The sequence below is a fragment of the Mixophyes fleayi genome, chromosome 5 (assembly GCF_038048845.1).
Source record: "Mixophyes fleayi isolate aMixFle1 chromosome 5, aMixFle1.hap1, whole genome shotgun sequence".
Classification (NCBI taxonomy): domain Eukaryota; kingdom Metazoa; phylum Chordata; class Amphibia; order Anura; family Limnodynastidae; genus Mixophyes; species Mixophyes fleayi.
In genome coordinates this window covers 3,385,571-3,408,192 of record NC_134406.1, presented here as the reverse complement: position 1 = coordinate 3,408,192, position 22,622 = coordinate 3,385,571, and the positions used below count along the sequence as shown (strand labels likewise).

At 42.8% G+C, this 22,622-nt stretch overlaps 1 pseudogene; it reads left to right on the top strand.

The window, feature by feature from the left end:
- Positions 1-6,207: 6,207 nt before the first annotated feature.
- Positions 6,208-18,194, top strand: LOC142158031 (ly6/PLAUR domain-containing protein 2-like; annotated as a pseudogene).
- Positions 18,195-22,622: the final 4,428 nt, after the last annotated feature.

The following is a 22,622-nucleotide window of genomic DNA, read 5'->3' as shown; positions in this document are numbered from 1 at the left end:
TTAAAAATATAATAGGAAGAATGATGGCACAGAAACAAACAAACTTACAATCTTAAAGTCTTTCCCTTCTTTGAATAAATTATTGTAGATGGTGAAACTTCTTTCAGTTAATTATTATCAGATTTTCCAGTTGTTGAATAAAGTGTCTCTTAAATCAATAAGAAACAAAGTGTCAATAAAAAAATAGAATTGTTTTGAAGTTAAACAAACATTTAAAATCCAAATTCAACACAACTTGTGTATTCTGTAACAGGTGAATGATGAGTGATAAACATCGTGCCAAATAGTCATGCAATCAAAGCTTAATAAGCCTGCCAAGCAAAATATTACTGACACTCTCGACTGTTCTTTGGAATAAATTAAAACAGTATCAATTTGTTTTATTCATTTGCATAGTATAATACTGTTTGTTTTGAGGTTGATATAATAGATGACAGATTTTACAATCACATATGATCAAAGGTAAAACTGCATATAAATAATTAACCCTTTTAGACCAGGCTTCTAATCTTCGGCAGCATTCACCTAGGAAAACACCCGGGTCAGAAGAGCCATATAGGGGAAAATCCAAAGCAAAGAGATATTCGAGTTTCAGGGAGTCCGTAATTATCCCAACCAGCACGTTTCACTACCAGGGTATCTTTTCCAAGGTTGGAGGAAGTAACACTCCCTGTCGGTTTATAAAGATTACATTGACCAATCAGAATCAATCTTAAGAGTAACCCAATGAATGATTATCGTAAATGTTACACCCATAAAAAATATCTCTTTACATTAAAAAAAAAACACAAATTGACATAAATTAAACATCTAACCATCATGTTGTACTTAAGGTGGTAAATAATATGATAATATGTTGTTAATTATTTTAAACCTTGGAATTTTCATTAAGTGCATCAGTGCCCCCACTCTCTTTGCTTTGTTTGTTTCATTTATAGCGTATATATTTATAAAGCATTGATCAAAGAACTATTTGGAAGCGGGGCGCACATGTCTAAAGTGAGAAGACGCCACTTTAGGCAGAAAACATCAACTTTGCTCATTTGAAGAGTTTTACACCAAAAGACACACTTCTTATTGTATCACCACAACACCTTCTATATATATCTTAAAACCACTTTACTGCACATATAGACCAAAAATGATAACTTCAAATCGTAAAATCCAATAAGATTAAAATGAAAAAGTCATTCATAACATAGAGATCACTTTACAAACTTTCCCGAGTTCATCTCCTTATTCAGGAATCATCCCAAGCATATTGTATTCAAGATGGAAATGTCACATAATTATTTTTGTCCATCAGATAGGTTCAGTGTATTTTTTAGGGGGGAAAGAAAGAAGAAATTGTCCATTTTTTGTCTCTAATTGTGCGACTGTCCCGCAGTTTCTTCCAATATTCTATGTTAGGTGCTCACATTTCCATTCTCTGCGTTCAATCTTTTTTTCAAACACTGTTTAACGATGTCCGTCGCACTAATTGCACAGAATTACGCAATGTATATTTGGTGATGATTCCTGATAATGCGGAAGAACATTGAGTAGATGTACAGGGATTACAACAGATAAACCATATTACTTTTACTGTTAGATAAGCAGACATTTCTGTCACTAAACTACGTTCTCCTTCTGCATTTACACCAATACTACACTATTGGGCGCCCTCTCATCTCTAACTGATTTATATATTTATTAAGTTATTTTTATTTTAACTTTAAATGTAAAGGAAGTGAATGACAAGTCAAATACACAATAATAATAGAATGCAATTATTTGTTTCCTTAAGGCTACCCCTTTGAAAAGAACAGGATTGTGGTCCGCGGCTGTGCTGATCACTGTGATGCAAGTAACCCCAATAATTTGGGAGTAACAAGACCGACCTTTTGCTGCCAGAAGGATTTGTGTAACGTTCTCAATAAAGTGTCGGGGACGAAAGTCATCAGCTGGGAAAACGTTCTGATTGGGATCTTCGCTGCCAACTGGCTCCAGAACTGGAGATAACAAGAAATTGAGTCAGGTGATGGCTAAAGACCTATATCACGGTCAAACTAATATGTTTTTTTTGCTTTGTTTTTTAGATAAGTCAACAGATAGTCTGTGATGTGCATATCTAAGGCATCGTTTAGAGAAAAAAGGAGCAAATTTGCACCTTGGCAAAATCATGTTGTGCACGCAGGGGGTGTGTGCACCATTGAAATACGTGGACAAATTTACAGTTGGGAGGGGATGTGTCCTAGCTCATATCTAAATTGCCGTGTAAAAATAACGCTGCCCAGTATTTGTGTGTTACCTGTAGAACCAGACGTACCCTGCCTGCAAATAAATAAATATTATGTAAATAATTACATAAATGCATCTGCACCTCCTGCATGACTTGTCCAGGACAATAACATTAAGAGAAACTTCATGCAAACTTTTTTTTATGCACTATGTAAAGTATTCTCAGACATGAACATGCTCCCATACTTACATGCTTTAATATTGTTACAGTTCAGAGTGTAGGAGAAGATTGTAGTTTGTGGACTGTTCTAGGATACAATTCCTGTATACCCTACTTATGTGTATGTAACATGTATACCCTTCAAGAAATAAACAGTGTGAAATGGTCTATATGAAATCCCTGTATCTGCTGCCGTGTAGCTCCCATTGTGATATACATTTTACAGTTATAACCCCCCCTCCCCAAATCATGTACTTCCCCCTGTATTCTGCCAAATACCTGGTTTGTCCAAGCAGCTCTTATGCTATGACTCTCTGTCCCTGGCAAATAGTGTTTATAGTCACCGTTGCTTGTTACAGACAAGATAAAGTAACAGAGCTGCCGGGACTTGCAGAAAAACTCCTAATTACAAAATAATGAAGCTGTACATATTAGTTGAAAAACCCCTGAATAGTTATAAGTACAACATTCTAATGCAAGTTGCAGTCAACATCCTCTTTTATATGTTGTGAATATTGAGCGGTAAGAGTCCAAAATGTCATTGAAACATACTGTATGTTCACTGAGACCTACCGCTTCCTCCGTCCCCATTATCCTCTATCTAATTAATGATATATACTGGAAGTAGCAGGGTCTTCCACCAGCACAGAGTAACCATTGGACATAATGTCGGGCAGCACGGTGGCTCAGTGGTTAGCACTTCTGACTTACAGCACTGGGGTCATGAGTTCAATTCCCAACCATGGCCTTATCTGTGTGGAGTTTGTATGTTCTCTCCGTGTTTGCGTGGGTTTCCTCCGGGTGCTCCGGTTTCCTCCCACACTCCAAAAACATACTGGTAGGTTAATTGGCTGCTAACAAATTGACCCTAGTCTGTGTGTATGTTAGGGAGTTTAGACTGTAAGCTCCAATGGGGCAGGGACTGATGTGACTGAGTTCTCTGTACAGCGCTGCGGAATTAGTGGCGCTATATAAATAAATGGTGATGATGATGATGAAGATTGTATCCTCACACCCACCTGTATAGGGAATGAAGTCATACATCAGAGTTGTACTAAATTTTATTGTATAACTTTCTCTCTGTCAATAAAATCATTGCTAAATAAATGTTATGACTGTAGTAATTAATCGTTGTAATAAGTCTGTTTTGCTATCTTATCAATTATAAGAGTTTAGTGTATGTTGCACAGAGTACGGAGTAAAACCCTGATTGCAATGATTAGTTATCAACACAGACAACTCCATTTGTGATCCAAGAAACCAAAATGTGGCCCCAACTTGCGGTCCTCTGTTATTATACCACAGGGATTATTTCGCTTAGCTTTTGGAGTTGGTTGAAGATCCTGCAAATCTTATTTGATCACCCAGAGCCAATCAGGAGCCTGTGTTGAATCCTGGCAGATTCCCGCAGTTTGACAATGTTGCAGGATGTGTCTGAGGAACACACTGGGCGGCTCCTGCAAGAGCATAGGATGTTCCCACTCTCATTAATATTCCTGATATTAATATTCCTGATATTCGTAGCTGCCCTAAAGATGGATAAACTAATTTAGATGAAACTATAAATCCTTAACAAACAGTAAAGATAAATGGGGTCTGATTCTGAGTGGAATGTGAGTGTAACTTGCAACTGAAAATGTTACACACAGGTGTATTGTTAGAACCTGTGCCCTGAAACGCTATTCAGTGTGCAGTACCCCTGTTCCACCAGAGGTGCTGCCGTGTAGCTCTCCCTCTGCCTGGTGGATCATTGAATCGTTACCTGTGAACAGCCACAGTCTATATTCCTGCAATCCTGCTATCATCATCAACATCATCATTTATTTATATAGCGCCAACATATTCCGTAGCGCTTTTCAATTGGGGACAAACACAGTAAACTAATAAACTGGGTAAAACAGACAAAGGTGAGAAGGCCGCTTTGCGCAAGCTTACAATCTATGAGATATGGACATTTGCCTAGTTTTCAGCTGCCACTTTCTGCATACCAGTTACCTTATGGGTTTGTGCTTCTTGCTATAAGAGTGCGTTCATCTGTATTCTGGAACGTGAGGCTGTGTTATCCATTGCTTTCATGCTCTGGTTATCCTGTGTATGATGATTAGACTGTGTGCCGTCATTACTGGGCTCATGTAAATATATGTATGTACGCCGTATTCAGGTCTGAGTGAATAGCAGACACGCCCCTCAGACACTGACGTCCAACTGTTGAACATGTACAAAAACAAGAGATTCGCTCGATCAGTTGTTCATCATAATCATCAACTGCTCTTTCACCCCTGTCTGCGATTACGTCCCAGTCTGAAACCGTAGGCAATTACTCAAACACACCCTGTACATTGCCTACGTTACAACAAGCCTTCCTTCCCCCGTACCCCAGGAGTAGATTTGATAACTGTGGGTGCAGGAAGTTTTGGAACTCTGGCCCAGTAGCTCCTGCAACATCTATAGTTCCATCACTGGGGAGATTGGCAGATGCCCAGGAAGAGAGAGTGCAAATTTAACAATTTTTTTTTTTAGGAAGTGTATGATAATCTGCAGGACGTATCACTAGGGGTCTGAGTCAAGTCCGAACAAAAAATATAGCACAGAACTTGTGCGGCGTTCTGACTGTACTTCAATCCAAACAGATCTTCTACCTAATCATTACTTGCTGTACGTAGACACACAGAACAGACTGCAGTGTACACATATGTTCAGGTACAATAAAAGGTCACATCAGGACACATAAAACGTTGATTTGATCATAAAATAACTGTTATCAGTATAATCATTTATTACAAATCTTAACATTAAATAAGTCTACTTATTAGAAACACAGGACTTGACTTGTCCGCATCTGTGTCGGCACATACATACTGTACAGGGCTTGTGTTATTGGCCCCTTCCTTTGTTCCACCTCTCAAGTCGTAGCCGTCGTAAGCGTCATTTGTGTTCAGACATGAATAGTCTGCGGTTGTGTTCACTGGCGCACGGCCCATTCCTGGACATATCACACAAGATACACAACACAAACAGACTTACAGCTGAAAATGAATCAGGGCCTATGAGCTGGAGATAGATACACAATAAAAAGGAGGACGCTTTGCAAAACAGAAACAACAGTTCTGGAAGTTACAGGATGGTTTATAAACAGAAAAACCCAAATGTGTTCTTGCTTACACACATGGCCGAGTGTGGAAACCTGACTCCAGGTTTCCAAAATACATAAAAATGGTTGAAATTCAGGTTTTCTAGAAAACTGTTTAAGAGACCTGAGAGATCAGATATTCATCACTGTTTACAATCATGGGTTTTATTGAGCATTAAGAGTACAGGGTGAGAATTAACACTACTTACACACTGTAAATTTCCCTTAGTGAAACGCTGCCAGCGTTCTTTCCTGTAAATGACTTTTCATCCTACACTTTAATGATTGTGTGTAAGAGGAGTTCACTGACTTCTCACACTCACATGTTAATACAAGTGCGATCTGGCTCCTTTACATCAAAATTTCAATTAAGCCTCCCAACCCTTTTTATTGCTTGTTGATAAGTATAGAGTATCTCTAATTGTTTAATGAAACCCTTCCAGATCAGATATAGGACACAGGCTTCCCAGTCACGTGTCAGGAGAGTAATTGAGGATTCGTTGGATGGTGTTTTCTTGCCCAATGTTCCAGTTCCCTGTTATTATTTTAGGAATAAAATTCCATAGAAAATGAGGGCAGGAACATCATCATCAACGTGAGAGAGAGTCACTAAACTTGTTTCTTTTGACAGTATCATTTGTTCAGACTTGACAGCCAGGAAAATATAGGTTTGGTTCTGGGTGTACGTTTATTTCTATATAAATACAGAGGAGAGACAGATCTTGTCCTCTCCGAGAGCAACATGATGAGGTTCATTCTACATGTTCTCCTCGTCCTCATCAGCCTGGAGCTGGGTAAGATCTTTGCTAATGGCAGCTTCAGTGTCATTTATCTAATGAATAATTAGAATGTTTCAAATTCTTAAATTGCTCTGAAGTTCTACTCTCAAAGGGTCACAGATATATGTACTGATCCATCATGATCTTTGTATAATGTGTTGCTAGATATTTGGACTGAATTGTATGTCATTTATTATTAAACAGGCAGCATTCGATCAAGCCCATAAGGGCAGGGAAGGGGGTCTGGAGTCCCCTCTGTTATGTCCTTCAGTAACATTACAGCCTCACACTAGATATATTGCACAGATTCCCCCCTGCCACATCGCAGCGTCCTCTACCACCAATACACTGCAAGAATACCCCATAGCACAGAGCCTCTCCCCCCACCCTGCCACATCGTACCGACCTCCACCCCCAATATACTGCAGAAATACCCCATAGCACAGAGCCTCCCCCCACTCTGCCACATCGTGCTGACCTCCACCCCCAATATACTGCAAGAATACCCCATAGCACAGAGCCTCTCCCCGCCCCTCTCTGCCACCTCGCTGCGTACTCAACCCCCAATACACTGCAAGAATACCCCATAGCACAGAGCCTCCCCCCGCCCCTCTCTGCCACCTCGCTGCGTACTCAACCCCCAATATACTGCAGGAATACCCCATAGCACAGAGCCTCTCCCCCCACTCTGCCACATCGTACCGACCTACACCCCAGTATACTGCAGAAATACCCCATAGCACAGAGCCTGTCCCCCCACTCTGCCACATCGTGCCGACCTCCTCCCCCAATATACTGCAGGAATACCCCATAGCACAGGGCCTGTCCCCCCACCCTGCCACATCGCATCGTCCTCTACCACCAATACACTGCAAGAATACCCCATAGCACAGAGCCTCTCCCACCACTCTGCCACATCGCAGCGTCCTCTACCCCCAATACACTGCAGGAATACCCCATAGCACAGAGCCTGTCCCCCCACTCTGCCACATTGTACCGACCTCCACCCCCAATATACTGCAGGAATACCCCATAGCACAGAGCCTCTCCCCACTCTGCCACATTGTACCGACCTCCACCCCCAATATACTGCAGGAATACCCCATAGCACAGAGCCTCTCCCCACTCTGCCACATCGTGCCGTCCTCCACCCCCAATATACGGCAGGAATACCCCATAGCACAGAGCCTCTCACTCCACTCTGCCACATCGTGCCGACCTCCACCCCCAATATACGGCAGGAATACCCCATAGCACAGAGCCTCTCCCCCAACTCTGCCACATCGTACCGACCTCCTCCCCCAATATACTGCAGAAATACCCCATAGCACAGAGCCTCGCCCCCCACCCTGCCACATCGTGCCGACCTCCTCCCCCAATATAATGCAGAAATACCCCATAGCACAGAGCCTCGCCCCCCCACCCTGCCACATCGTGCCGACCTCCACCCCCAATATACTGCAGGAATACCCCATAGCACAGAGCCTCCCCCCACTCTGCCACATTGTACCGACCTCCACCCCCAATATACTGCAGGAATACCCCATAGCACAGAGCCTCTCCCCCCACTCTGCCACATCGTGCCGACCTCCACCCCCAATATACGGCAGGAATACCCCATAGCACAGAGCCTCTCCCCCCACCCTGCCACATCGTGCCGACCTCCTCCCCCAATATAATGCAGAAATACCCCATAGCACAGAGCCTCCCCCCACTCTGCCACATTGTACCGACCTCCACCCCCAATATACTGCAGGAATACCTCATAGCACAGAGCCTCTCCCCCCACTCTGCCACATCGTGCCGACCTCCACCCCCAATATACGGCAGGAATACCCCATAACACAGAGCCTCCCCCCACTCTGCCACATCGTGCCGACCTCCACCCCCAATATACGGCAGGAATACCCCATAGCACAGAGCCTCTCCCCCCACTCTGCCACATTGTGTACCGACCTCCACCCCCAATATAATGCAGAAATACCCCATAGCACAGAGCCTCTCCCCCCCACCCTGCCACATCATACCGACCTCCACCCCCAATATACTGCAGGAATACCCCATAGCACAGAGCCTCCCCCCACTCTGCCACATCGTGCCGACCTCCACCCCCAATATACGGCAGGAATACCCCATAGCACAGAGCCTCTCCCCCCACTCTGCCACATCGTGCCGACCTCCACCCCCAATATACTGCAGAAATACCCCATAGCACAGAGCCTCCCCCCCACCCTGCCACATCGTACCGACCTCCTCCCCCAATATAATGCAGGAATACCCCATAGCACAGAGCCTCCCCCCCCACTCTGCCACATCGTGCCGACCTCCACCCCCAATATACGGCAGGAATACCCCATAGCACAGAGCCTCTCCCCCCACTCTGCCACATCGTGCCGACCTCCACCCCCAATATACTGCAGAAATACCCCATAGCACAGAGCCACTCCCCCCACTCTGCCACATCGTACCGACCTCCACCCCCAATATACGTCAGGAATACCCCATAGCACAGAGCCTCTCCCCGCCCCTCTCTGCCACATCGCAGCGTCCTCAACCCCCAATATAATGCAGGAATACCCCATAGCACAGAGCCTCTCCCCCCACCCTGCCACATCGTACCAACCTCCTCCCCCAATATACTGCAGAAATACCCCATAGCACAGAGCCTGTCCCCCCACTCTGCCACACCGTACCGACCTCCACCCCCAATATACGGCAGGAATACCCCATAGCACAGAGCCTCTCCCCCCCCCACTCTGCCAGATCGTACCGACCTCCTCCCCCAATATACTGCAGAAATACCCCATAGCACAGAGCCACTCCCCCCACTCTGCCACATTGTGTACCGACCTCCACCCCCAATATACTGCAGGAATACCCCATAGCACAGAGCCTCGCCCCCCACTCTGCCACATCATACTGTCCTCCACCCCCAATATACTGCAGGAATACCCCATAGTACAGAGCCTCCCCCCCACTCTGCCACATCGTTCCGTCCTCCACCCCCAATATACTACAGGAAACACATAGGTACCCACCAGCACATTATACAGACCCTCCTGGTGTTATCCCAGGACTTATTATCCTAACAGCAGCAGCCCTTTAATTCCTGGAGCCCCCACATAACAGACTGATAACAGATCACTCTACAATGGTCTAGTCCCTCTATTTTACCCCACAAATCACAGAGGAGAGGACACTAATTGTCATTTAAAGGATAAGGGTAAGATAGGGACATGTCTACGACTCGCTAGGATCACCCACTCTCAGGGCCCCGGCACTTATCCTAAGTGGTTGGGAGTTGGATCCTGGTTGCACAGTTACCACTGAGGTGCTGGCAGATGACTATTTTGCTCTGCAAGTCATCTCTGGTGATAATAATCTGTTTTAAATCACTTTTGTACCAATAAACAGCCCGGAGGCTGCAAAATAAATCCCCACAAACCACCTCTAGTTTTGGTGAATATTCCTGGTAATCTCATCTATATAAAGCAGCTTCAGCTCTGGGGTTATTGTTTTAAAGTAATTTTAGCATATATAAAAGTAAGAGTAATTATAACTGAAAATGGATTTAATAAGAATAGTTGCTTATGTTTGTATATTGCTCTGATGTGTTTCACTTGAGTGCTACTTTGTAATATAATTAATTTATTAATAAACATTAATGATTTCCATTGATGGAATCCTTGTCAGAACTAACAGCAGTTCCATCACACGCGCTGCAAGCTACATCTACACGGAGCAGGACCTCTGCAGTGCTCAGCGTGCTGTGAGTGCGATAATAATGCAGTCACATTGTTTGGTAGTTATTGTGCCATACGTCACTGGAATAAAGCCGGCTACATCCGGATGGCAAAGTGGGCAGATAGACCCATTATTGTTTCAGCTGCTAAATGCACATTTTGTTTGACTTTCTCCAGGATCACTGGGATAAATACTTATTTTCATATAAAACATGTATCACGGTTTTGTTTGCTGATAATGTTTACAGTCCGTTCCCTGGAGTGTTACGTGTGTCTGACGCCGACGCCAAGTGACCAATGTACGGCAAGCAGGAACTGCTCGGAGCAACAGCCATGGTGCATCACCACCGTCTATGGTCCAACGTCGTCCGGTAATTTTATCTTTCTCAATAAAACACTTTTCCAATTTATAGCTGAATATTTCAGCATTGGAACAATGATGATTATTTTGGCAAATCAGGGTGCATAACAAACATTCAAATAATCGCAGTGGAAATTTAGAAGTGGCGGTATGAATAATATAACGGGAATGTAATATATATAAATATATATATATATATATATATATATATATATATATATAATGTAATGGGAATGTAAAATATATATATTATTATCTTTAACTTATAAGGCGCCACAAAGGGTCCGTAGCGCCGTACATTACATATACAGAAAACAGATACCCAAGACACAACATGATACAGAAAGAACAAAAAAATATACAAACACAGGTAACAAGGTAAAGCAAATCAAATAATTTCTGGGACAGTTAGTGAAAGGGATGGTAGAAATCAGCGAGAAGTAGGCGAAGCTAGCGAAGTAGCCAAGAGGTACAGAGGGTGATGGAATAGTAGAAGGAGCACACAAGGAAAGAGGGCCCTGCTCCTGAGAGCTTACATCCTAAAGGAAAGGGGGAGACACAAAAAGAGTGGAACTAACTGGGGGAGAGAGCCAGGACAAGGGAGTTACGAGGAGGGCTGATAGACTTGAATAAAGAAATGAGTCTTAAGGGCACGCTTGAAGCCTATGAGAGTAGATGCTTACCTGATGGAACGTGGAAGATCGTTCCACAGCAGGGGAGCAGCCTGGGCAAAGTCCTGAAGACGAGAGTGAGAAGAGGTGATCAGTGAAGTAGTGAGGCGGCGGTCACAGGCAGAGCGGAGGGGGCGGGTAGGAGTGTAGGTAGAGATGAGACTGGAGATGTAGGGAGGGGAACATTGCTTAAGAGCTTTAAAGGTGAGGGTGAGGAGTTTAAATTTAATTCTGTAGGGCATGGGGAGCCAATGTAGTGACTGTTGGAGGGAGACAGCAGAAATAGAGCGGCGGGAGAAAAAAAATGAGGCGGGCAGCAGCATTGAGGATAGACTTAAGAGGGTCAAGGTGAGAGTGAGGTAGGCCATAGAGAAGGAGATTACAGTAGTCAAGGCGAGAGATTACAAGTGAGTGAACAAGGGATTCGTAGCTTACGTGGTGAGAGAGGGGTGTATCTTGGATATATTCAGAAGGTGGAGGTAACAGGACTTTGAGAGGGACAAAATGTGAGGCTTGAAGGAGAGGGAGGTATCAAGGATAACCCCAAGGCATTGGACTTGAGGGACAGACACAAGGGTAGTGTTATTAGCAGAAATAGAGAGGGGGGTAGGTGGGAGAGTCCTGGAAGGGGGGGAGATTATAAGCTCAGTCTTGGAAATATTGAGTTTAAAGAAACGTTGGGGCAGCCAAGATGAGATGGCCGAGAGACAGCAGGAGACACGAGACAGAAGGGAAGGGGAGAGGTCAGGGTATGAAAGATAAATTTGGGTATCATCAGCATAGAGGTGGTACTGAAGGCCAAAGGAGCGGATGAGGACACCAAGGGAGGAGGTGTAGAGGGAGAAATGCAGGGGGCCAAGAACGGAGCCTTGAGGAACGCCAACAGGTAGGGGAAGAGGGGGTGATGTAGAATCATGAGTAGAGACTGAGAAGGAGCAGTTGGTGAGGTAAGAGGAAAACCAGGAGTGGACAGTATTACATAGGCCTATAGATTTGAGAGTTTGCAAAAGGAATGCGTGGTATCGAAGGCAGCAGAGAGATCAAGAAGGATAAGAAGGGAGTAATGTCTTTTGGATTTAGCGAGGTTAAGGTCATTAGTGACCTTAGTGAGGGCAGTTTCAGTGGAGTGGAGGGGGCGAAAACCGGATTAGAGCAGGTCAAGGAGTGAGTGAGAAGAGAGAAAGGAGGTGAGACGGTTGTAGACAACCTGTTCAAGGAGTTTGGAGGCAACAGGAAGAAGTGAAATAGGGCGGTAATTAGAGAGAGAAGCGGGATCAAGGGACGGTTTCTTGAGTATGGGGGAGACAAGAACATGTTTAAATGAGCAGGAGAAGATTTCAGAGGAGAGCCAGGCCTCAAGAGAGAGGGAGCGGAGGAGGTGGGAGGGGATTGGGTCCTGTGGGCAAGTGGAGGGGGGTGAGGAAGAGAGAAGGGTAAGGACTTCATTTGCAGATACGAAGTGAAGGAAGAGAAGGAGGGTGAGCTAGCAAGAGGGGAAGGGAGAAAGAAGATAGCAGCAGAGGAGGGTGAGAAGGGGGAGAGAGTGGGCATGGAGGGGGGAGAGGGTGGGGTAAGAAGGGAATGCTGGGAGATGTCATGACGTATAGACTCAATCTTGGAGGTGAAGTGGGTAGCAAAGTCGACAGCAGAGAGCGTGGGGAGGAGTAGGAAAGGGGGAGGGATGAGGAGGGAATTGAAGGTGGCAAAAAGCCGACGGGTTGGAGGATTGGGAAGAAATGAGAGCTTTAAAGAAGGATTGTTTAGAGAGCGATAGGGGCGAACTATAAGACACAAGCATGAACTTGAAGTGGAGGAAGTCAGCATGAGTGCGTGACTTTCTCCAGAGCCGTTCTGCACTGCGGGAGCATTTTTGAAGATAGCGGGTAAATTTAGTGTGCCACGGTTGCGGCAGGGACCGACGAAGCTTGATGGTGACAGCCGGGGCGACAGAGTCAAGTGCAGTGGTAAGAGTGTGATTGTAAAAGGAGACAGCCTTGTCGGGGCAAGAAAGAGTGCTGATGGGGGAGAGGAGCGAGCCCAGGGAGGAGGAGAAAGTTGTAAGATCAACTGTGTCAAGATTACGCCTGGTAAGAGTAACCTTGGGGGATGGGGACGATGAGAGGGGTGGAGAGATGGTGGTCCAAGAGAGGAAAAGGTGAATTAATGAGGTCGGAGACAGTACTGAGGTGTGAAATAACCAGATCAAGGCAGTGGCCACTGCGGTGGGAGGGAGAGGAGGTCCATTGAAAGAGACCAAGGGAGGAGGAGAGGGAGATAAGTATATATATATATATATATACATATATATATATAAATGTAGATGTTCACTGACCCCCAGTGTTTTGGTTTTGGATCTGGATTAACGTGTTTTGGTTTTGGCGAAACCGCCCTCGCGTGTTTTGGTTTTGGATCCCTATTTATTTTTCTAAAATTCCTATTTTTTTGGGCTAAAATCACATAATTTGGCTCTTTTTTGCTCCTACGTTATTATTAACCTTAATAACATTAATTTTCAGTAAATTCCAGTTAATTTTTGTCAAGTGACCAAGTGACAAGAACACTGCTACCCCTGTTTCTGTGTGAGCAATGGCACTGGATCTCCTGGGGAGGGAGATACCTATGGAATCCAAAACCTGCGAGATCCGACAACACAACAATGACGTTTTGCCTTGATTCAGATCCGAGGATGCATGAAAGTACCGAGCCGGCTCGCGAGCCTACTCGGATCCCATAAGTTCGGGTGGGCTCGGTTTTCAGAAAACCGAGCCTGAGTATTTCTAATATATATATATATATATATATATATATATATATAAAGATATACACATATTATGTACGTGACTGGAATGTGATAGTGTTACAATGAAGGCAGTAGGAGAAGTGGCGGTATGACATACCCCTGTATACCCCTCACTTCCACCTCTGTATATAGCACACAGCACCTATATTCTGCCCATCTATAAAGTATCTTGTGTTGAGCTGTAAGGTGCATTTGTAAAAGTTGCTTTCTGTTGTAGGGCTGCAATATATCTGTGTATGTTGGAGATTGGTAAATATGGTGCAAAAGGAAGGTTGTGCTTAAAAGCTGCATCCACACATTTTCTGTGGATCTGACTTTCCCTGTGAATTTAGTGTGGATTCAGCTTTTTTTCTTCCCAAAAGCGAATAGAAGACTTCTACACCAAAGACACAATTTATACCTAAATGTAATCAGAAAAATAGTTGAAAGGATAACAAGTAAAACTGCAATGTAAACTTTTAGGGGACTTTGGACCCCTCTCCAGGATGGTTCTACTAATGCCTCAAACAGGTTTCATCTGTTGCTCCTGTGTACAGTGTTCATTTCACTGTAGAAGTCAGATTCCTCCCAGAGAGGATGCAAATCAATTAGTAACACAGTGGACTAGCAGTGATTACTGCCTGAAGTCTACTATTATATTTTAGCCTTAGTTGCATGGGAATACTGCTCAACAACACAACATCGCCATCAATACATTTCAGGGAAATAACCTACCAATCACATAATTAATTTCCAATGTAATAAATCAGACACATGGGAGTGCACTGGTTCTGTTATTTACTTAGTTTGGTGACATTTGGAGGTCCTGTTAAACGAAAATGAGAGCAAGTCACTTAAACAAACCCATTGCACACTGAAGGCATTTTTTTAAAACTGCAATTTTTTAAAGACAAAGCCCATAGGTCTTCAAAGTGCCGGGAATTAGCGGTTCTACAGAACTGGCTCATAGTAAATATACCCCTAAGTATCTTCTGTCAGATGGGTATTCTGGTCTCTATATAATAATTAGAGATGCTCACTGACCCCCGTGTTTTGGTTTTGGATCTGGATTACCATTGGTTTTGTTTGGTTTTGTTTTGCAGTTTTGCAATTTTCTTTAAAAATCAATGTTTTTGGGCATAAAATAACCAAATTTAGTGCTCCACCTGTTTCTTGGATAAGTTAGGTAATTCTAAAGCTAATATATTAGGAAGAAAACAATTTAATCCCTGGTAGGCCGTCCTTAATTCTACACACAAACCTGATTGTCTTCCTCTCCACCTTAGCCTATTGGCAATGCAGCCATCGTCTTTGGGTGTATATTACACCCTACACTTATAGTTAAATATATAAAGAAATGGACAAAGGCTGTTTGGTTTCTGGCTCTCTAGGCCCCCCTCCACTTGTAGTAAATACAAAAAAATTCAGCCGTTATAGACTGTACAATATAAATTAAAATAGACAAAGGCAGTTTGGTTTCTGTCACTATAGCCCCCCCCTCCCCGTCCACTTGCAGTTAAATAGAAAAAAAACAGCCTGCATAGACTGAACAATATAAAAAATAAATGGACCTAGGTAGTTTGGTGGCTGTCTATGCCCCCCCCCCCCCCCCGCCCTCCACTTGTAGTTGAATAGAAAAAAAGCAGCCTGCATAGACTGTAAAATTAGAATATAAAAATAAATGGACAAAGGCAGTTTGGTATCTGTCTGCATCAGACCCCCTCTCCACTAGGAGTAAAATAGAAAACTATTCAGCTGTTATAGAGTCTAGAATAAAAATAGAAATTGAGAAAGGCAATTTGGTATCTGTCTGCATCATAGTCATCAACATCATCATTAGCGCCCTCGTCGCCTACACAAATCTCCCCCTCATCCTCTTCTAATTCCATAGTGGCATCCTCAGTTGGTGTATCACCGGCTACACTCGGACTGTTCAGGTACACATCAGCAGAACTGCTTAAAGGGCCCTTGTTTATGGGTACACTAACAGAATGCTCACAATTAGACATACCACTGTTGGATGGACTCTCCACAGGGATTTGTGTCATTTCTGATTCAGAGCATACATTATCCTCTAATACCTTACTGTTTTCTTGCAGCTCGGCTTTCACGCGTAACAGTAGTTGTGCACCACTTTTAGACTCCAAATTACTTGGTCTTGCTTGGTCACGAGTGACCGTACAAGAAGAAGGCTCAGTAACATTTTTTGATCTGCCACTAATAGAGAAAGGCGAAGGCCTCATTCTTTCTTTGCCACTGCGTGTGTAGAATGGCATGTTGGCAATTTTTTTTTTATCGGCAGTTAACTTTTCCTCAGTTACACTTCTTTTTCGCTTCAACACAGTAATTTTTTTTTGGGGTGTGTGTTTTTTCCCTGATTTAAAAAGTCTATGGGCTAGATTTACTAAGCTGCGGGTTTGAAAAAGTGGGGATGTTGCCTATAGCAACCAATCAGATTCTAGCTTTCATTTATTTAGTACATTCTACAAAATGAAAGCTAGAATCTGATTGGTTGCTATAGGCAACATCCCCACTTTTGTGAACCCGCAGCTTAGTAAATCTAGCCCTATGTACTTTTACATCGGCTTTACGAGATGACGTACTGTGAACACTACCATCAGGACTGGTGCCAGAACCTGCTTGCTGATTCTGCTCATATGTGGACTGCTTTGAATCCATTTTAATGAGCCCAAACCACTTGTAGTGCAAAAAATTGTATTAGATAGAAACTGCTGACAAATATGACTTTTTTTTGACAGCCAGAAAAATTATTGTTTCACACTGGGGAATATGGGACACCCCAAAGCACTTGTAGTGCAAAAAATTGTATAGATTCTGCTGATAAATATCACTTTTGACAGCCAGAAAAATTAGTGTTTCACACTGGGGAATATGGAGCACCCCAAAGCACTTGGAGTGCCAAAAATTAAAAAAAAAAGCCTCCTTTATCCTCCTCTCTTACTGCTCTAACAATTGCTAATACAATTGGTATTAATATTAGAATTGTATAGAATAGAATTGAAACAATAATGTGTACAATTATTGCTCTGTCCCTGCGCTAATATATGGTGATGGATTGCTGTGGAGGCGGGTGTTTATGCTTTTCAAATCTCGCAAGAACCGAGCTCAGAAATACGAATACATCACGGTGACGTTTTGCCTCGATTTCGATACCGAACGGGCGGGAGAGTACCGAGCCTACTCGGCTCAGTACTCGGATAGGCAAAGTTCGGGTGGGATCGGATCTCAGGGATCCGAGCCCGCCCATCTCTAATAATAATATCGAGACCAGACAATAATGTTATTACATTATTATTATGCATATAGGAATAAAGTGTATATTTATTAATATATCCATTGCTGTGACTTATATAGCCAAATGTTTTATTTTACAATGGGGGTACATTAATCCTTATTATACAAAATATCCAATTTGGGACAAAGCAAGTTGATTGTATTTGGTAATCCTCATATCTCTGAGTGTTTTGCCTTCACTAAGGCTTAGTATGGATCCTGCAAAAGTGGAATTTCGTACAGATCGTGCATGAGTGTGCTTACTGCTGCACCCTTAGGTAAACTTTAGGTTTTGTTTTGGGGTGCAAAATTATTTATGTGCAATAAAGGGGTGGAGAACGCTTATGTGTGTACCCCATGTTACAGCCTCTTTCTTTCCCCGCAAAAATATTCAATAGTTTCCAGCTTCTCATTGGTGCAGGAAATCGGTCTTGTCCTATTTGGTTAATGGGATATATTGTATTATGTACCTACCACTAGCTTCAAACACACAAACGTTACAAATAATAAAGTCCATTCACTCTCATGATTAATTTATGATTTATGATCATTTTGATATGAGCTGTATTGGGCAGACAATCTTACCGATACGTAAACCTTGTTCCTCAGGTTTTCCTTTCAAGGGCAGCAGGTACGTAGTCAGAGACTGTGTGGACAAATGTGAGCCCAGCAATCCCAGCCAGTTGGGAGTCATTCGCCCAGTTTTCTGCTGCCAAGAAGATCGATGCAACACGGCGAGCGGAGCGAGAAGGGGGAGAGTCAGTCTCTGGGCGCTGGCTGTCATCGTAGGCTACGTCTGCACCGCCCTCTACGCCACCTGATGATCTGAGTTTATGTGGAGAGAGTGTCTGCGTGTGTATGCGTCTGTGTGCGTGTGCGCATCTGGATACGCGTGTATGAGTCTGGATGCGCGTGTGTGCGTCTGGATGCTTGTGTACGAGTCTGGTGAGCGCGTGTGCGTCTGGATGCGTGTGTATGAGTCTGGATGCGTGTGTGTGTGTGTGCTTCTGGATGTGTGTATATTTGTGTGTGTGTGTGTGTGCGCCCTGTTTGTGCGCCTTTTAGAAAGTACAGTGAAGTGAAAATAAAAGAATGAAAACACTAAGACAAAACTATTGCGAAATTGTGAAAATTTAGGATGTTTGGTAACTATTATTGTATAGTTTTTGCTGCTAAATACGTAATCTCTTTGTAGTATATATTACCAGGTACATTTTACTGCAAAATTCCTTTTAAAATAAAGCAAACGTGTTCCCTGTAATCAGAATCACAGATCACTGCATAGGATCAGAATCACAGATCACTGCATATAATCAGAATCACAGATCACTGCATAGGATCAGAATCACAGATCACTGCATAGGATCAGAATCACAGATCACTGCATAGGATCAGAATCACAGATCACTGCATAGGATCAGAATCACAGATCACTGCATAGAATCAGAATGTGATCACGTTTCTCTATCGGATGATCACATTAATGCAGCTATTATTTAAAATTATTTTTTTCTATCTTGTGCTAAAAGAAAAGGAAACAATACTATTGAATTAAAGGATTAAAGGATTCCCTATCATGGTACCCGGGTAACACTAGTTTATAAATGGACATATATGTTTCGGGCAATGAGTAACTAATCTGCAGCAGATGTATGATGTAGTTATAGCGTTACTTGGGATAAATCAGGGTCTCAGCGTGTACCTATAGTCAGGTGATTTGTACGTTCATCTTTATAGAAACAAATCTGCCCAAAAGTAAAAAAAAAAATATTTTCATAGAATTTTGTTGGGCATATTCAATTCCCCGGAACACCGCGGCTGCGCACATTATCAGGTACTACGAAACCTCAATGTCACACATTTCTCCTCGCATTACTACTGGGGTGAAGAGACATCCTTATGTTACATGGCCGCAGAGTTTCTTTGTGAATGTTCCGTGCATCTGGAATATAAAATATGAAATTTTCCATATGGTGGGCTCTCTGGTAGATCCACTAGAATTGCAATTTCATGTGTTTATTACCTTATTAAACGCCAACCAGAACTACAGTCTTAGTTTTGGGTGGAGATCATAAATCCTCTTTTGATTATGTCTGTTCTGCTGTTTTGGCTTCTTCTTCTCACAGATGTTTACATTCTAGTTTGGGGGGGGGGGGAGTTGTCCTCTCAAAAAGTTGCAACTGCTACAAGTTGCCATCAATAAGTAATGTAACGTTACTTAAATATATAAATAAAATCGTTATGTACTTATCCTTAACATGGCCACGTGGAAGATCTCCGGCTCGCTGAGCGTCAGTCTGGTCTGATAATGTGGTACGGTGGTCTCATCATGTGACGTCAATGTTCACTCAGTTTTTTAAAATGCATATTGCCCAGATGATAAGGAGATTTGCAAATATTGTCATTCACTTTCCTGCTGACAAATGGCTGGAAAATATTATTTAAACGTCTCATCTTCTCTGCAGCAGTAAAATATTGTTATTTCACAAAGCGCAGAAACTTTATTGTAACAGTGAAATCTAAGAGTATACCTCCAAATAGACCTGGTTTTTGCAGGACTGTCCTGGTTTGCAGACCTCGGAGCGTGGTCTAGCAGACAATGTGGGCATAGTTGGGCGACTAGATGGGGCAGCTTCACAATAGGGACGATTCATAAGCAGTAAGAGGTCCGTGCGTAGAATACACTGATGACAAAGTAATATAAGAAAATGTTACAGTATTATTATACAAGGTGGGATATATAATGATTGCTAATTGGAGTTATGACTTTTCTGTGTGATATTAGTAGTGTTATGTACCTGTTTTATATATATATATCTCTTTGCTGTATTATTGTTAATTAGTATCTAGCATATTTATTTAGCATTCCATCTGTATATCCATTAAAGCACTCTTGTATTCTTTGTTTTCTCTTATTTTTATTATTTCCGAAGACATCGAGGTAACTTGTCTTTGCTAATAGAGGCGATATGAAAGATTTTCTTAAAGTTCTTCCAGCTTAACAACACAATTTCACTGGGCAGATGCTCAGGTCCTCTCTGGTTCTGGTTGGTAGCGGTAAGAGGACTTCTCACACTTTGCCAGTCAGTTGATTCGCATATGTGTGCGTCAAATTGATGGGTCACTCAAACTGGAAGCCCAAACTTCTAGATTAGGGGAAAAAATCATTTAAAAATACCAATACCCCTTAGATCTGAGTTCACAGCATTCTCAATCGTTTAAACTTCATCACTGAAATGTAGCCTTCTTCTTCCTCTTTAATATTTTCAGCATGATTAAATATTTCTTGAGGTTTAGTGGGAATATAAATCCTTTACTGTTTACCAATCAGAGCGCACAGCCTTTTATTTGCCAATAAAAAATTCAAAGACATCCGATCTCGCGAGGTTACTGTCCTGCAGACAAGTCAACAGCAATTTTCTCAAATGCTTCTGTGGTTTTGTTAGTGACTCCTTCTCGCAATCTAGTCATTATTTCAGCAGCAACTGTGCGTAGAAACGCGTCAGGCTGAGAGCTGGAGGCCAAACAAGGTCTCGGAGAAAGAAAACAACATCACTGTCACAAATCAGGGTTTAATTCCTGGCACGTATGTGGAGATGGTGAGAAAAAGTTGACTCCGTCTGGTGGACCGTTATATGGACCGAGTCTCCAGGCCCAATGTAGAGACACTGCTCGTCCGGTTCCTTAGGCGTTCCTGACCTGTTATTGAGAGGCCTCGATACGTTTTATTAGTGTTCAGCAATAGTTCAGTCAGTTCTGCAGTTTAATACCAAGATGAGAAGCGCCGGATAGTGATGATGTCCATTAGGATTTCTGGTGGCCTTTGTCAATTGTGAATGTGTCCGGCAATTTTAATTCCATTTCAACACATATTTTCACAAGTTTATTGCTTAAAATCCTGTTTGGTCTTTCTACTCACCATGAAGCCTGTGGGTGATGAGGGCAACTGAACTTCTGTTAAAGACTTTATAAATATCATTTATAATATAGCCAGTAATGTGTGTGACTCTCTCATTACTTACAGGGAGTGGAATACCAAACAGAAATAAAATATTTTAGCAGCTCTTGCTAGCTGTAATGGTGTCTGCCTTTGTACATGAGCAAACTGCAGCCCAATCATTAGTACATATATATAGTTACAAACATATATTCAAAAGTACAATATTGCTTTATTGGAATAACATCAACCTGAATATTTACAATCTGGTGGCTGTGGTGCACTTTTAGGAGCATATTAGTAAATGTTAGCAGCAGAAATCATTTATTTGCTCATATGTGAAATGCCGCTGTGCAGGAGAGACCAGGGGGTAAATGTATCAAGCTGAGAGTTATCCGAGGGGTTTGGAAAGTGGAGATGTTGCCTATAGCAACCAATCAGATTCTAACTATCATTTTGTAGAATGTACTAAAGGAATGATAGCTAGAATCTGATTGGTTTTTCAAACCCGCCAGAAAACTCTCAGCTTGATACATTTACCCCCAAGGTGTGAGAGGACTAAAGGCTTCCAGCGACCGTCAGGAAAGTGCCGCAATTGATCAGGATGCAGCAAGCATCCTGCCAGCCTCCTGGTAGAGTTTCCTGGTTCTGTCGTTAGTCCTGTAATATGGCTGTATCATTAGGGGCAGCCACACGAATCTGGCAAAGTAACATATGTGATGCCGGGGTGAGGAGAGGGCTTCTGTCGTACCTGTGGAATCAGCGTTTCCTCCTGTGTGATCATCATCAGGTTGTATTTCCAGCCGTGGATTCCAGTCACCTTCCTGTCCAGTAGTGAAAGGCTTTTCTGGTGTCAGCTGGACTTCTAAACTTCCCCCTACCCCAACCCCTCTAATACCTCATATTCCTCTTCTAAATCCTTCTCTGTCTCTCTAACTTGTAGTCAAATTTTGAATTTGCAGTATCTTTATTGTCGAAGTCAGCAAATTGGATAAAGTCATTTCAATTAAAATCGAGCAAACTTGGTTGTCTTTGTCTGAAAAGATGCGTACGGTACGCTATGACGTACAAGGGCACGCTACGGCGTGGAAGGGCGTACGCATCCACTACACGTGGCAGCAACAGTATTTGGTCTTTTACCATACATTCGCACAAACACGCATACTTGTAAAATAGTACACATTAATGTTAGTTGCAACACATAGTTATGTTGAAATATAGTAGTATTTATGTGTTATAATATAAGTTATATGCACATTAGTGAAATATATGGAACAGGTTGAAGGGATCATATCATGTGTGGTATCATAATAAACCTCTTAACATTTGCTACTGTTTGGTTCACTCTGCGAAGGAATCGCAGAGTGCATACACAAGTTATGAATGATAGGGAATTATGAACTACTTAAGACTAAGGAATCTTGGCGGGAAGAGCAGAGCATACCCCCTGGAGAGATGACCCCCTCGTTTGGATTCCTTAGGATGAAC